The sequence below is a fragment of the Somniosus microcephalus genome, chromosome 2, assembly GCF_052327205.1.
Source record: "Somniosus microcephalus isolate GS21.2 chromosome 2, FLI_Smic_1.0, whole genome shotgun sequence".
In the NCBI taxonomy this organism is placed as follows: Eukaryota; Metazoa; Chordata; class Chondrichthyes; order Squaliformes; family Somniosidae; genus Somniosus; species Somniosus microcephalus.
In genome coordinates, this window is record NC_140988.1 from 137,502,464 (window position 1) to 137,520,764 (window position 18,301).

The following is an 18,301-nucleotide window of genomic DNA, read 5'->3' on the forward strand; positions in this document are numbered from 1 at the left end:
CAGGCTGTGACTAGTGGGGTACCACAAGGATCAGTGCTTGGACCCCAGCTATTCACAATCTATATCAATGATTTGGATGAGGGGACTAAATGTAACATTTCCAAATTTGCTGATGATACAAAGCTAGGTGGCAGTGTCAGTTGTGAAAAGGATGTGAAGAGGTTTGAAGGGGATCTCAACAGGCTCAGTGAGTGGGCGAGAACATGGCAGATGGAATATAATGTGGATAAATGTGAAGTTATCCACTTTGGTGGAAAAAACAGAAAGGCAGAGTATTTCCTAAATGGTGAAAGATTGGGGAATGCAGATGCTCAAAGGGACCTGGGTGTCCTTGTACATGAGTCACTGAAAGTGAATATGCAGGTGCAGCAAGCCATTAAGAAGGAAAATAGTATGCTGGCCTTCATTACAAGAGGATTTGAGTACAGGAGTAAAGAAGTCTTACTCCAATTATATAGGGCCTTGGTGAGACCACACCTGGAGTACTGTGTACAATTTTGGTCTCCTTACCTAAGGAAGGATATACTTGTCATAGAGGGAGTGCAATGAAGGTTCACGAGATTGACTCCTGGGATGGCAGGACTGTCGTATGAGAAGAGACTGAGTAAACTAGGCCTGTATTCTCTTGAATTCAGAAGAATGGGAAGGGATCTCATCGAAGCATACAAAACTATTACAGGGCTTGATAGGGTGGATGCTGGGAGAATGTTGCCCTTGGCTGGGGAGTCTAGAACCAGGGGCCACAGCCTCAGGATAAAGGGTAGACCATTCAGGACTGAGATGAGAAGAAATTTCTTCACACAGCGGGTGGTGAATCTTTGGAATTTTCTACCCCAGAGGGCTGTGGAGGCTCAGTCATTGGGTATATTCAAAACAGAAGTCGATAGATTTTTGACTAGTAAGGGCATCAAGGGATATGGCGATAGGGCCGGTGAATGAAATTGAGGCAGAAGATCAGCCATGATCTCATTGAATGGCGGAACAGGCTTGAAGGGCCGAATGGCCTACTCCTGCTCCTATTCCTTATGTTCTTATGCCCTCCTCCTATTCCTCGTCCAGACCAAAGAGAACCCCTAGCAAGATGCCCACGACCAAGCACTCCCTTTCTCCTGGTGACTTCTATAAGGTGTCTAATAAGGTGGCATAGCACAGCACTCACTCTTTTTAGGTGAAGTCATCAGAGAATTTGCGGAATAAATATTGCTAGAGTGTTGGTGAAGTCTTGACAGAGAGCCCTAGAATGTTTCCCAATGTGTTCCAGTGGTCCTCTTCATAGCTCCAGCAGCAAGTGAGTATCCCTTTAAATAGTGCTTGAAATCTACATCAACGCCTTGTTTACTCCCAAACAGCTGATTGCTGTTCTGAGAGGGTGTTAGGACAAGCACTAGCCACCAAAATGCCATGCAGCCTCTTTAATGAGTGCTAGCAGGCATTTTAATTGGCAATCAGCCCTTTAACGAGCCTCGGGGCGGCCGTTCCTAGTGCGCGCTTCAACTCCTTTACCAAGGTGGTGTCTTGCGCTAAACGCGGGCTAAACCGGCATTTCAGCTTAAGACCCCACCTTGGCTACCTTGGAGGCCCTTTAGCGCCTGAATGCGTGGCTGGAAATCGCCCCCAATATCTTTAGTCATCCAGGGAACTCTATCTTTGGAAGCCTTTCCTCTCCCCCTTGTGAGACTGTGTCTAGTCTGTACTCGATCTATCTCCTCTTTAAAGGCCTCCCATTGATCAGTTACTGTTTTACCTGCCAATCTTTGATTCCAATCCACCTGGGCCAGATCCCCTTTCAACTCACTGAAATTGAGTTCTGGTGGAGGAGGTCCAGAGGAAGAGGGATATTCTGTACCCGTAGGGGGCAAGGATTCCAATTCGCCCTCCTGTTCCTCTCTCCTGCAGCAGCTGGTGCTGCTCTGCCTGGCCTCATGTTAGCTGTCCTCCAGTTGAGTATTTTCATGTTTGATTGTTCCTTGTCCTTCTCCATAACTGCTCTAAACCTAATGATATTGCGATCACTGTTCCCAAATGCTCCCCCATTGAAACATGCTCCATTTGCTCTATTTCATTCCCCAAAACTAGATCCAGCACGACTTCCTTCCTTGTTGAGCTGGAAATATACTGATCAAGAAAGTTCTCTTGTACAAATTTCAGGAATTCCTCCCCCTTTTTGCCCTTAACACTGTTATTTTCCCAGTCTATATTAAGATAATTGAAGTTTCCCATTATCACTTCTCTATAGTTCTTGCATATCTCCTTCCCACTATTTAGTGACCTATAGTATACACCCAGCAGCGTAATAGCTCCTCTATTGTTCCTTAATTCTAAGCAAGTGTAAGGGGTTTTAGATCGCAGAGGTTTCCCTCTCTAAAGGCCTCTCTCTCTTGCACAGTAAAACCTTGAGTGGTTCGACCCACTCGCCCCTTAGATTCTGTACTCTGAACTTTGGGGCAGGAACTACAATGTAGAGAAAACTCTTATAGACCAAGTTTGATGAAACGAAATGAAATTTTATTGCATATGGAAACACAAATCAAATGCAAGCAGATAAGAGAGTACATGGGAGGGAAAAACACAAACAAATCATAACGACACAATACTAACTAAGGCAAATACAGGCATATTATACTCTACAAAAATCATCATGAAATAGGGAAACACACGGAACATCGAGGGATAACAACTCATGTTAATTATACCCTTAAATATCCACCCCCTTAAACCTATCTAGATCTGATTATGGAGGGTCAGAAACATGCTCACCAATCCAACTAGGAAGTGCAAGGTTTTGAACCAGTCTGCGTTTGGTCCTTTCAGGCGTCCCGTCTCCACGTGGATCGTGGAGCCCCAGCGAGCTGCGCCTCACCTCTCTCCTGAGGTGGGGGTCGGGGGCGCTGGACACCGGCTGCTTCTGTTGTTTTATTTTGTCTCTTCACCCGACCCATATGCAATAAAATTTCATTTCGTTTTGTCAACGGCCCGGGGTTGGTCGATGATCTCCCGATGTTTGACCCCGGGGTGGGACGCCGGTTCGAACGGTCTTCTTGATGGTGGTTTGGTCTTCTTCTTCTTCCTCTCCGTCGATGGAGAGGAGTCTCGCTGATCTTCTCCCGAAGCGACTCCTCTTTACCCAGCTCAAAAGCTGGACAGGCCTGCAAGCTGACGAGTGTTTCGTCTCCATGTCTCCTTGTCCTCCTACCCGTGTGTTCTCACAATTATACTTCTTTTGCAGAAGCTCTTATCTCGCGCCAAATCAAGTTAGTCTTTGTTTAACTTTTGGCGGGCTTGTTGCACAACGGGGTAGTTGTGGGGTATTTTAAACTGTTCTTGGATGGCCAGTAATGGGCCATCTCTGGTCTGGAATGACCTTCATTGTTTTTAATGTCCTGGTGATGTCCTTAACGGGCCCTTGATGCTCTTCTCATGAATAAGAAACTGTTCCCTTTTGTCTGGGTCAACATTTAGATGGCCTTTATCTACAGGCCGATCTCGACTGGATCTGTATCCAATCTATATGTATATGTGGGTGTCTGGTTTCGTTCTCTCAGAAACGACTTCCAGAACTTACTTTGGGCTGAATCCACAAAGCTGTCTGAGGATTTGCAGGAACCATTTTAGTGTCCCAATAAGTTGATCACGGGGTCTGGCGGCCATTTTGAATGCCCCTTTTCCTGGGCTTCTTTTAAAACAGTCTTTAAAATCATGGCCTCTTCTGCCATTCGGCCCTTTATAATATAAAGTACAATTTTGCGAATCCTACACAAATAGATTCTGTCTTTGAACCCTCAACTACATCATCCTTTTCCAGTGCTGTAACAGTATATTTGATCAATACTGCCACTCCCCCTTTTTTTAAAGTTCCCAATCCTCCCCTTGTTTTAGCCAGGTCTCCGTATTACCACTATATCATAATCCCATGTGAAAATTTGTGCCCGCATCTCACCAATCTTACTTATCACGCTCCGTGCACTCCAAACCCATTCTAGTCTGCCTTGCATTTCCACCCTGTTATCCATACCTCCTATTTTTGAACAAATCTTTATTCTAATGCTGTTTGTTTCTCCCACTCCCCTGTGCACTGTGGGGGGAGTTTTCCCAGCCCTGGGGAGGCGGATATGGAGGCAGGACTGCCGGGAAAATGGCAGAAACTGGGAGCGGGTACCGACCCCACTCCCAACCCGCCTCCATGCCATCTTCCCGGGAGACAGATCCCCGAGTCGCGCAGGGACCCATCTCCTCGAGGCAGGCAGGGGAATACAGCCAACTAACTGCCTGTTAACAGGTAGTTAACAGGCAGTTTTGAGGCTTTACCCCATTTTACGCTTGCAATTGCGGGCTTCCCGATGGCAGCGAACCTCACCAGGGTCAGCGAGGCGAGCAGTGGGTCTGCAGGGTTGAGAGGGGTCGAAATGTCAGCTGTAGAGGTGAGTGATGGGTGCAAGTGTGGGCAGATAACTATGAGAGGTGAGTGTAAAGTGTTGGGGGAAAAAGTTTCCTTACCTTTGCTTCTTACTGCAGGCTTCAACCTTTGAGGATCCGGAGGTGCCTCATCTCAATGGTAGAGATGACAAAATGGCTGCTGCATTCTCAGATGCAGCAGCCATCTGCTTTCTGCTGAGGAGAGAGGTCTTGGTGAGCCTTCTGTGCAAGGGCTCACCTTAGAACAGAGATCGTCAGTGTTTGACAGCTTCTCAAAGCTGTCAAATGTTGACAATTCATCTGTCAAACATTTTTCAACAGATGAAGCATCATACGCTGATGTCATCTGTCACCGGCTTTCCCTTAATTGGTCGGTAAGCCCACAGGGCGGGCTTAACAAGGCTAATCAAGGGAAAATAGCGTGGGTTGGTCAGACGTCACTGGGGACGGGGCTTAAACCCGGAAACCAGAAGTCCTGCCTCCAACATGTCTCCATTGATAAAATCCAGCCCCTTGTTTCTCTTCTCCAATGCTTCATCCTGGTGCCCATCCCCCTGTCAAAGTAGTTTAAACCTCTCCCACAGCACTAGTTAATCTTCCCACAAGGATATTGGTCCCAGCTCTATTGAAGTGCAACTCGTCCATCTTGTACCCGTTTCATGTTATCCTTTAACCTGGCTCCAGGGAGGCAATACACTATGTGAGTCTCAATTCAATGGTTGCAAAAATGCCTGTCTATCCCCCTGACTATTGAATCCCCTGTAGTCAGTACATTTCTACACTTTGCTGTGCCCCCTGTTGAAGTACTTTGCCCCACAGTTCCTTGAATTTGCTCTGGACTACACTCCTTCGAGGTGTTGTCACCCTCACAGCACTGAAAACCAATTTGTGAGCACCACATTCCTGGAGGATTCCTGTACTGTCTGCCTCCTCTTCCTACCCTGATAGATGGCCATCCACTTACTATTCTCCTGAACTCTCTGCGGCTGAGGAGCGACCACCTCCTGGAATGTGTGATCAAGGAAATTCTCAGCTTCCCATATTCCCTGCAGTGACTTCAGCTGCTCCTCAATCTCAGAAACCTTAATCTCGAGCTCGAGCAACCAGAGTCAGTTTCTGCACATGTGGTTGTCCAGGACACATGAGTTCCCACATGGCACAGGAATTGCAGGCAAGTTTCATTTAAATAGCACTTTTAACATAGTAAAACGTCCCAAGGCACCTCATAGGAGCTGAATCAGACAAAACTTGACAATGCACCAAAGAAGGAGACAGGTGACTAAAAGCTTGGTCAAAGAGGTAGGTTTTAACGAGCATCTTAAAGCAAGAAAGAGAGATAGAGAGGCAGAGAGGTTTAGGGAGGGAATTCCAGAGCTTAGGGTCTAGGCAGCTGAAGACACAGCCACCAATGGTGGAGTGATGAAATTCAGGGATGCTAAAGAGGCCAAATTTGGAGGAACACAGAATTCTCAGAGGGTTGTAGGACTGGAGGAGGTTACAGACATAGGGTTATGGAGGGATTTGAACACGAGGATGAGAATTTTAAACTCTAAGCATTAGTCACTGGGATTTAAATAAGGCTCCACTGCTAAGTTCAGCCAGCTCTCATTCTGTCACAGGCAGGCGAGAAATTAACGCACCAGCACGGTTTCTTGTTGGAAAAACTGCTTGCAATTTTAATTCAGGCCCCCGTTTCAGTCTTGTTTAGTATAAGCAACTTAGTTTGTGTACATGTTCCTTGTGGTTCTGGTGTGTGATGCCAATCAGAAGGTAGCCCTTTGCTGCACCTTTATGAGTGTCATTATATCCTTCCTGCAATACGGTGACCAGAACTGTACACAGTACTCTAGACGGGGATGTACCATTGCTCTGTACATTCTATTCCATGCGCTATTCAATCCAAGGTCCTACTTACCACTATGCATTTGGTTTCAATGATTTGTCCACCAATACGCTCAAGTCCTTTGCTGTATCCTCCACACTGACAACATTTTGCTTATAGTTCCAATATTTAATTTCCTTCCTCGTCTCATCACTTTGCATTTCTCGACATTGAATTCCATTTGCCATTTCTCAGCCCAACTTCCAAATCTATCTGATGAAGCTAAACATTATTACCTGTCTTTTCTCTTTACAAATGTTAACTGCCCTGCTGTGTATTTCCAGAAATGTTTGTTTTTATTCCATATCGGTCCAGATCCCTCTGCACTTGATCAGTCTGTTCTTGATTACTTGCAACCCATCCTCACAACTTAATAGCATAGGCAAATTTTTAGTTTTGTCTCTATCCCAGCTTTCAAATCAGTGATATATAATATGAATAGCAAAGGTTTAGGACTAATCCCTGGGGCACATCCGCCCATTCCAATTCTGTTGCATGCACAACCACCCTCTGCTTTGATGCAGCCAATCCACTTCAATAACTTCAATAATGATCTAGACAAGGCAACTAGATGTAATATCTCCAAATTTGCAGATGACACAAAGCTGGGTGGGCATGTGTGCTGTGAGGAGGATGCTGAGAAACTCCAGGATGATTTGGACAGGTTGGGTGATTGGGGAAAAGCATGGCAGATGCAATATAACATGGATAAATGTGAGGTTATCCACTTTGGTGGCAAAAACAGGAAGGCAGATTATTATCTGAATGGCAACAGATTGGGAGAAGGGGAAGTGCAACGAGACCTGGGTGTCCTTGTGCACCAGTCGCTGAAGGTAAGCATGCAGGTGCAGTAGGCGGTTAAGAAGGCAAATGGTATGTTGGCCTTCGTAGCGAGAGGGTTTGAGTACAGGAACAAGGATGTCTTGGTGCAGTTGTACAGGGCCTTGGTGAGACCACATCTTGAGTATTGTGTGCAGTTTTGGTCACCTTATCTGAGGAAGGATGTTCTTGCCATGGAGGGAGTTCAGCGAAGATTCACCAGGCTGATACCTGGGATGGCAGGAATGACGTATGAGGAGAGATTGGGACGATTGGGCTTGTACTCGCTGGAGTTTAGAAGAATGAGAGGGGATCTCATTGAAACTTATAAAATTCAGACAGGACTGGACAGACTAGATGCAGGAAGGATGTTCCCGATGGTCGGGAAGTCCAGAACCAGGGGTCACAGTCTAAGGATAAGGGGTAGGCCATTTAGGACAGAAATGAGGAGGAATTTATTCACCCAGAGAGTGGTGAACCTGTGGAATTCTCTGCCACAGAAGGCAGTAGAGGCCAATTCATTAAATATATTCAAGAAGGAGTTGGATATATTTCTTAAGGCTAAAGGGATCAAGGGGTATGGAGAGAAGGCAGGAACAAGGTACTGAACTTGGATGATCAGCCATGATCGCGTTGAATAGCGGAGCAGGCTCGAGGGGCCGAATGGCCTACGCCTGCTCCTATCTTCTATGTTTCTATGTCTACCTATTTGGTGGTTTTCCATGATATGGACCAACCTCCTATACAGTACTGTCTCAATAACCTTGCTGAAGTTGAGATAAACAGGGTCTGAAATTTCACAGAGGTGCCAGTTCCCAGGCTTACAGCAGAAAACCAGTGGATCCCCCACAGAATTGCAGTCCCACAATATCCACAGAGTTCCCTTTATCCATAAGTTTCAATAGCTCCTTAAAGAATTTAATATAGTTACCAAACTGATTCATTGGCAATATAAAATGGGTTAAATAACATGCAAAATGAACAGGAAACTGTTTGGTATTTTAGAATTCTACATCATTACTGTATTTAACTGGATTTGCTAAAAAATTATTTATTTCTAATTCAGTCATATCGTGTTGCAAAATCAAGACCTCCTAACTTCAATATGGTAGCTTCAATGAGTGGCTGTCCAGAAGTAATTATCTGACGGTCTATGTAAAATTGACATTGGGGTAGTGAATATTTAAGTGGATGTTTTTAATTTTATTAGTTTGAAATATTCTTTGCTTGCATATCCCAAAATCTCTATACTTTCACTTATAGTTATATAAATAAGATTGGATAATTTTCAATTGATTCTGAATTACTGTGTTCAACCAGGCAATGAGATAAGTGTAACGTTACATGAAGTAAATAAGATATAGTCTATTACAGAAAAATGCCATTACTGTAATTGCTATGGCTGGTCATACGATAGAGGATGCTTTACAATTTTGAAATTCTATCTGCTTAATCAATTTCACTTGTCTGGTGCTCCATTAAGTTGCACTGTTACTATGCAGACAGATGTAGTCTAAAGTCAATTGAACATAAAATCAGATAGCTTGTTAGCAGCAAATGACCCAAATCTGTAGTTATATTGGCTCTGCCTTCAAACAGTCTTAACAAATGTCCATTTATCATAGTCTTTATCATTTTAAATAACAATGACATTTTTCATTTCCGCTGGCATGGTAAAATGCAGCATTTTGCTAGGGCTACAAAGATAGGACCTGACTTTCCTACAAAATACATTACTTATGATTGCTCGCAGCAGTTAACTCATGGACTTTGAAAGATTAAATGGCCTGGATTTTCTGGTCAGCGGTGAACGAACGGCACCAGACATTCATTGTACTTGCCCACAAACTTTCTATGGGCTTTTGCATTGGAACTTGTGGTGATTAGAGATCCATTATGCTCTACAGGGGATCTGGGACCTGTGTGAACAGGGAAAGCAACTGCGCATCTCCCTAACCAATCAGATTGAAGAATCCTGGCTGCGGCATGCAGAGTCTGAACTAGGAAGTGTACGTTAGAATATTTAATTCAATGCCAAATCATGTGCAGAAAGCAAAATAAAGAGTGGAAAAGAAAGATTAAGAGAGAGAGAGAGAGACAAAAGAGACAGAAAGAAAAAGTTTAAAAGATTTACTTTTTATTTTTTTTAAATTTTCAACAATAATTAAAATCTGAAGGAATGAGACTCCACATTTGTAAAAGTTAATTTTCAGTGGCAAAGAGGTTGTTTAGCAGTAATTAAGACTTATCACACTTAAAAAATTACTTGTACTGGAATGGACAAGCCCTAACTTTTTCTGGCGTGTTTAGTGGGTATATAGCACGTAAGTACCGTAACTTCACGCTGTTGCATGTGTTTCAATGCCGAGTCTCTCGGCGAGATACCGGTATAGCGAAGCTTCTGGAGGAGCAGAGCAGCTTGGACAGCAACTTCCTGATTTCCGCATTTAACTGTGCATGTGCGGTCGCCGGAAGTTGCCGTCCGATTTACTCATTAATAATGGTAAGTGCTGATAGCCTCACCATTACTTTTACTGCAAAATCCAGGCATTTTAATATTTTATATCACACAGTAATTGAAATAGGAATTGGATGCACTAAAATGTGTATTGTTCAGTGAAGATGTAATTTGGCAAGTGTGCTATGCTGAACTCCATTGTTTATGTCTCTGAACATTGAATTAGATTTGAAAAGCGTGAGTGACGCATAGCAGATGGAGCAAATAACTTGCGTGTCTTTTGGCATTTAATTCCCCTGTGCCAAAAATCACTTTATTTTTGGCATTGTTTCTCGTAGACTGTTAAAGAAGAGTTGAGTGCACTGAAAGATGGAAAATTTTCCACTTCATATCTTGTGAAATAACATTCACAGTTCAGGCACAGTACATTATAGGCAACATGACCATATAAAAATAACGCCCAATATTTGGGATGCCATTTCACTCGCCTCATTAACCTTTCTCAGGGTTGAGCCTGAGAACTAGCGGCTAGTTAGAGACTACATTGAGACAACCATGAACTATGGAAGTTTTGTGCCCACTCCTAGTTTAAATTTGTGATATGTGACAGTTTATATATTGTGCTTGACACAGGAAACTTGTTTAATGATGTTTCAATGCTCACATTCTTTGACTCCCTGTTGTGTTACAAGACAGAACTTTTGGACGTGAACTTATCTAAGATCTTTGGCTCCTGAGGTTTACAATTAGATTCAAACATTAAAGCTGAATTGATCTTCAATTACCACATTTCCAAACATAACCTTAGGACCATAGATGCTTGCAGTACAGAAGGGGAATTTTCAGCCCTTTTGGTTTGTGCCGGCTCTTTGCTAGAGCAATCCAAAACTAATACTACTGCCCTGCTCCTTCACCATTACGCTGCATGTTCCTCTGCTTCATATGTTTATCCATTTTCCCTTAAAAACTGCAATTTGCCTCAACTACTCCCTGTGGCAAAGCATTGCATGATCTAACAAAACACATAGGGGGGAATTTTCCCAGCCCTGGGGAGGCGGGTATAGAGGCAGGACTGCCGGGAAAATGGCAGAAATTGGGAGCGGGCACCAAACCCACTCCCAACCCGCCTCCGTGCCATCTTCCCGGGGGGGGCGAGTCACCGACTTGCGCAGGGACCCGTCTCCTCGAGGCGGGATGGGGATTAGAGCCAATTAACTGCCTGTTAACAGGCAGTTTTGAGGCTTATCCCCATTTTACCCCTGCAAGTGCAGGCTTCCTGACGGCTGCGAACCTCGCCAGGGTCAGCGAGGCGAGCAGTGGGTCTGCGGGGCTGAGAGGGGTCGAAAAGTCCACTGTAGAGGTGAGTGATGGGTGCAAGTGTGGACAGGTAAGTATGAGAGGTGAGTGTTGGAAAAAATGTCCTTACCTTTGTTTCTTTCTACAGGCTTCAACCCTTGGGGATCTGGAGGTGCCTCATCTCAACGGCAGAGATGACAGAATGCTTTCTACTTTCTGCTGACGAGAGAGGTTTTTGTGAGCCTTCTGTGCAAGGGCTCACCTTAGAACAGAGATTGTCAGTGTTTGACAGCTTCTCAAAGCTGTTAAACACTGACAATTCATCTGTCAAAATTTTTTTGACTGTCCTCTGTCACCGGCTTTCCCTTAATTGGCTGGTAAGCCTGCAGGGCGGGCTCTACAAGGTCAATCAAGGGAAAATAGTGTGGGTTGGTCAGACATCATTGGGGGCCGGTCTGAAACCCGAAAACCAGCAGTCCCGCCCCCAACGCGCCCCTATTGACAAAATCCAGCCCATAGGAACAGGAGTATGCCATTCAGCCTCTCAAGCCAGTTCCTCCATTCTATCAGATCATGGCTGATCTATACCTCAATTCATTTATCTGACTTTGATCCATATTGCTTGATATCCTTACCTAACAAAAAAATTATTGATCTTAGTCTTAAAAATTTCAATTGACTCCGCATCCACAGCCTTTTAGGGGAGAGAATTCTAGATTTCCACTGCCCCTTGTGTGAAGAAGAGCTTCCTGATTTCACTCCTGAATGGCTGAGTACTAATTTTAATATTAAGTCCCCATATTCTGGACTTCCTCACCAGAGGAATTAATTTCTCTGTATCTACCCTATTGAATACCTTTATCATTTTAAAGACCTCAGTCAGATCACCCCTCAACCTCCTAAACTCAAGGGAATACAAGCCAAGTTTATGAAACTTGTCCTCATAATTTAACCATTTAATTTGTGCTGGAAGGCCAATATATCGTCCAAGGCCAGTACATCTTTCCTGAGGTTCAGTGCCCAAAGCTGAATGCAGTACTCCAGATGGGATCTGAACAAATGTTTGCACAACTGAAGCAGAACTTCCTCCCCTTTGTATTCTAGCCCCCTTGATCCCATTAGCCTTTTTGATTATTTTTTGTATGCAGTACATTAGTTTTAGTGATGTATTTACCTGTGCACCCAAATCCCTTTGCTCTTCTACAGTTTCTAGTCTCTTGCCATTAAGTAAATGGCCCAGAAATTCGGGTCGGGGGCTTCCCACGGGTGTAAGCCCCCGACCTGCACTTACCTAGCGCGCCGGCCGTTGAGCTGTGGGCCCCCATGGAATTCAGATCCTGGGCCTGCTCCAACTGCCGGCGCGCAGTGCTTGCGTATCCCAGGGGCGCAGTTAGTTCGATGCATCCCCTGGGATCACGTGGGCCACGGAGAGCCAATCGGAGCAGGGAATGCTCCATTCATAAGGTTGACAGGAAGAGCTGTCAAAACTTAGAAATACTACGGGCCCCAAAACATCTCCAAATCTTCAAATACATTTTTAAAAAGCGTCACATTTTTAAAATAAACTATAAATTACATGAAATAACTATTTTAAACAATAATTTAAATTTTTGAAAAAATAATTTTATTTTCTAACGGGGCTAAAAATAAACTTACCTTTCTTTAAAGTATTTAAAAATAATAAACCTGTGGAAAAAATGTTTTAATTTTAATTAATTCACCACTTACCTTGTAAAAAGCAGGTCTGCTTTTTAAATGTGTAACTTCTGGAGACTTACCCTCCCGGGAAAACCTGTAAAAAAAACATAAGTTCGATACGCACGCACGGCCTCTCCCGCACACGCATTTGAACTCTGAACCCCTTCTTTCAGGGGAACGGAAGTGCCGGTTTCCCGTGAATGCGTAGTGCATGCACGAAACCGGCACTTCCATTGGGCCTACAGGTGAGTATCCCATGCGTACTCACCCGTGGAGACCCGAAGTTCTGGGCCAATATTATTCCATTTTGTTCTTGGAATCACAATTTTCTCAGTGAACTCCATCTGCCATAGTTTTGCCCAGTCACTCAACCTATCTATGTCCCTTTGTAAATTCCTGCTCCCATCTACACAACTTACCATGCCTCCTAAGATGGTATCATCTGCAAACTTGGATATACAACTCTCGTCCTTCATCTAAGTCATTGATATATATGGTAAAAAGCTAAGGCCCCAGTACCCCGGGGAACAACATTTGTCACATTCCACAAATCAGAGATTGTTTACTTTATCCCTACTCTGAAACAATCGAAGATGACAGTATCCTCATACCTAATCCTTCTTCTCACATCCCACTTCCCCCCTCATCCCACAATCTTTTCTCACGTACAAGCTGCTGATGGTGTATGCATGGATATCTTGCTTTCCCCTCACCACTGCCTTTCTACTTTCAGATACCTAAGAACTGCCAGCAGGCCAGTCTGTCGCTCATCATCAGCAAACAGAAGAAGAAGAAAAAGAAGAAGAAACAGAAACAACAACAACAGCAACAGCAACAACAACAACAACAGCACTGTATTTGACATTCACAGACACCAGCTCAGAAACTGGCACTGCACAGATTTAGAAACATAGAAACATAGAAGATAGGAGCAGGGGTAGGCCATTCGGCCCCTCGAGCCTGTTCCACTATTTAATGAGATCATGGCTGATCATCTAAATTCAGTACCCTGTCCCTATAGAAACATTTAGAGCATAGTATAGAGGCGGGATCTGCACATGGTGAGCATGAGTGGGCGGCAGTCAGGCCTGGGCGAAAGGGTAGCTCAGGTGGCAGCTTGCCAGAGGGTGAGTTTGTGCATGAGTTCTGCTCCACAGGACTCAGATGATGACCTCGATGGGGCTGCCTTAAGAAGAAGGGTGATGGGCATGTACACAGAAATGCTAGGTGCAATGGCAAGCCTACCAGAGAGCCTCTTGTCAGTGTTAAGGAGCATGGAGGAGTCCGGCTCTAACATTGCATGGGGCTTTGCGCAGAGCTTGAAGCCCATGATTTCCAGGATGGAAATGATGGGCAACTCCAGGAGAGATGTTGTGGACCCACAGATGATGCTGGGTGCGATGGGTGATCTTGCAGCTTCCATTGTAGCACAGGCAGAAATGACCCAATGTCTCACTGCTTCAGTGGAAGCTCAGACTTCTGCCGTTGCTGGGTTTATGAGTCTCGAAAAGAGCTTGCAGGCTGTCGCAGCAGGCCAGTAATCTGTCCTCCAACAGATTGCTAGGAATGCTGAGGTGCTGCTCTGGGGGAGTGGCAGTGGGTCTGTGGAGCAAGAATCTGCTATCCTCTTTCAGGATGGCAGCATTCCTACTCCCACCACTGCCACTCCGGCATTGCCCTTGCCACTGCCTATCAGCCAGCCAGCTCAGACTGCTGCCACCCATGCCGAGGTAGTGCAGTCTACAGCTGGGCCTTCCAGGTTGCTCGAGGTTGTCCTGCAAGGCCAGGTGTAGTCTCCCCCCACTGAAGGTCATGGTGTGGAGATGCCGGTGTTGGACTGGGGTGGACAAATGTAAGAAATCACACAACACCAGGTTATAGTCCAACAGCTTTATTTGAAATCACAAGCTTTCGGAGCGCTGCTCCTTCGTCAGGTGAAGTGGAGAGATGCATAAAAGCACAGCTTATATAGTCAGAGAATAATGTCAGATGTTTACAGGTAATCTTTCTAACTGCCATTTATCACACCTCAGCAGAGAGATAATCACAGCAATCAAAGGTGTAAATGGTGTCCAAACAGGTAAATCATTAGGTTCAATTACCTCCTCTTCTGCGACTATTCAACCTGTAGAGAGGGCGTTTATTGCATCAATTTCTGCTGCATTTGCTCATGGCCTAAACAAAGCTAGGCCCAAGTTAATGGGTTAGAAGTGAAGGCTCTCATAGATACGGGCAGTACCGAGAGTTTTATAAGTCTTCAGTTTGTGAAGGAAAAGTGTTTGAAAATCTTGCCTGTTACTTATCAGGTGTGTATGGCTCAGACGACCCTTACTTCACAAGTAGCTGGTTGTTGCCTTGTGAAATTGATTCTTCTAGGTAATACGTATACTGATATATGCCTATCTGTTTTGCCTAATCTTTGTGCGGATATTTTGATTGGTCATGATGTGCTTAAATTACACGAGAGTCTTAGTCTTTCGTTTGGCGGGACTAAGCCACCCTTATCCATTTGTGGATTAACTTCTTTATCTATTTCTCCATTATCACTTTTTTCCAATTTGATGCCGGAATGTAAGCCAATTGCTACCAAGTCAAGAAGGTATAGCAGTCAGGATAGAGAATTTATTAATTCTGAAGTCCAATGTCTTTTATTGGAATGAATCATTGAACCTAGTTGTTCGCCTTGGCGGGCTCAGGTAGTTGTCACCACTAACGAGAGGCATAAGAAATGAATGGTGATAGACTACTCTCAAACTATTAATAGGTATACTCAATTAGATGCGTACCCTTTGCCTGAGATTGATGAGCTTATCAACAAAGTATCTCAGTATAAGTTTTTTAGCACTATTGATTTAAAGAGTGCTTATCATCAGATTCCTATTGTTAAGAGGGATCAACCATATACAGCCTTTGAGGCTGGTGGAAAGCTGTATCAGTTTTGCCGAATACCATTTGGTGTTACGAATGGTGTTGCTTGTTTTCAACGGGCAATGGATGCTTTTATAAGTGATAACTCTCTCTCTGACACCTTTTCATATTTAGATGATATCACGGTGTGTGGTAAATCAAGGGTGGAGCATGATTCTAATTTAGAAAGATTCCTTCAAGCTGCGGAAAAAGTTGGTTTAACTTTTAATAAAGAGAAGTGTATCTTTTTGACTACTGAGGTAAATCTACTGGGGTATATTATCTCGGGAAATAAGATTAAACCAGATCCAGAACGTTTGCGACCATTGATCGATTTACCTTATCCTACTAATTCTAAGGCTTTGCAACGAGTTGTTGGACTGTTTTCTTACTATTCTAATTGGATTGCAAACTTTTCGCAGAAGATCCGGCCCCTTATACGGGTTACGACATATCCTCTATCATGGGAGGCCAGGACATGTTTTGATAAATTTAAAAAGGATATCCTAGGAGCAGTTGTGCATTCTATTGATGAGCAGGTTCCCTTTGTGATTGAGACGGATGCTTCTGATTTTGCAATTGGGGCTACTCTGAACCAAAATGGAAGACCTGTGGCCTTTTTCTCACGTACTTTGAACAATAGTGAAAAAAGGCACTCTTCAATAGAGAAAGAGGCATATGCAATAGTAGAAGCATTGCGTAAATGGAGACATTATTTATCGGGGCGACATTTCACGTTGGTAACCGATCAAAAATCTGTGTCCTTTATGTTTGATGTTAAACATTTTGGAAAGATCAAAAATGATAAAATAATGAGGTGGAGGATTGAGTTGGCATGTTACCATTTTGATATAGTTTATCGTCCGGGGAAGGATAATGTTGCTGCTGATGCACTGTCGAGGGCTTATTGTTCTGTGATTCACGGAGATACGCTTATTAATCTTCACAATGCTTTATGTCATCCTGGGGTTACGAGGATGATGCACTTCGTACGCAGTAAGAATTTGCCCTTTTCAGTTGAAGACATCAAGCGGATGACTTCATTATGTTCTATCTGTGCTCGGTGTAAACCGAATTTCTTTAAGCCTCAACGAGCTCATCTTATAAAGGCTACTTCTCCTTTTGAATGTTTGAGCATTGATTTTAAGGGGCCTCTTCCTTCAACGACTCAAAATCGATACATATTTACTGTTGTGGATGAGTTTTCAAGGTTTCCTTTTGCTTTTCCTTGCGCAGATGTATCAGCTGCTACAGTTATCAAATGTCTGACTCAACTTTTTGTCATCTTTGGGATGCCTGCGTATATCCATTCAGATCAAGGCAGTTCTTTTATGTCTTCCCAGTTGAAGGAATACCTTCAGAGTCGGGGAATTTCTACTAGTAGAACTACCCCGTATAACCCCCAGGGTAATGGACAGTGCGAACGATACAATGGGGTGATCTGGAAGGCAGTTATGTTGGCTTTGACATCCCGGAATCTTAAGAATACACAGTGGGAAATGGTACTGCCTGATGCCCTGCATTCCATTAGATCATTGCTTTCAACGGCTACTAATGTGACCCCCCATGAAAGGCTCCTTAATTACCCGCGGAGATCTACTACGGGATATTCGGTACCTTCATGGCTTACTATGCAGGGGCCTGTGTTGCTTCGATGCCATGTTAGATTGTCAAAATATGATCCTTTAGTGGAGGAGGTGGAGCTGTTGGAGGCAAATTCCCAATATGCTCATATTCGATTCCAAGATGGGAAAGAAAGTACTGTTTCAATTAAAGACTTGGCTCCTTGTGGTGGCCAGCCCTCTTCCGAGGATACTAATAATAGTCATGATTCAGATAATGTGGATGTTGTTATAGATACTACGAATGTTTCCAATCCTATTGCAGATAATTATACTTCTATTAGTCAGCCTTTCATGGATGTTCATGACCGTCCTAGTTTACTTCCTGATGGGATTTCCAATCCGGAAACCGTTGATAATCGGGATATGGATAGCCTGTCTGCAGAAGATACTTCGGTGCCTCCGGGTATGGGAGGGCAAGGAATTTCACCAAGATTAAGAAGGTCGACACGAACAAGATATCCGGTCGACCGATTGAAAATGGACCTTTAAATTGATAGTAATGTTTTAAAGTTGTTGAAATATTATATTTTTATTTTAGTTGTAAATAAATTAATTATAAATTGTAAAGGTTATTTAGGTTGGAGCATGTTTTAAAAGGAGGGGTGAATGTGGTGATTATTTCCTATGTTTAATAAGAAGTATTGTGATTGGTGAATGGGGTGGTTGTTCTCTGTATTAATAAGAAGTATTGTAATTGGTTGTTTGTTTCTACCTTGAGATATATGTTGTAAACTCATTGGTAGTGGATGTCAGGTGATTTGTGGTGGCCATCTTAAATTCAGTTCTCTCTAGTCATTGTTGGAGACTGGTGTTGAAAGATGTGCTACTGGGTTTTTAAAGTTAATAAAGCCTAGATTAGAAAGGCAAATCTATTCTTTATTTCAGTCATTTTGATTGGATTTGGATAAATTTACCAATTCTGTTTGGAATGTGTGTTTTGTGATGGCTCTCATTTCAGCTTTGTGCTCAGGGGGATGCTGTGGTGTTCCGTGACAGAGGGATGGTATGATGGGGAAGTGATGAGCAATGGGGTTCTGGGGTTTCATTCATTGGAATTGGAGTCTGATGAGCCGTTTACGGAAAGCCCCTCCGGAAGGGGGATTTGCTGCCTGCTTCCTCCTTCCTGTAAGATTATCATGGATTAGTTGGTTTTTAGAATATTTGTTTTCTATCTGTATTGATATAATCATCAGTAATGGACTT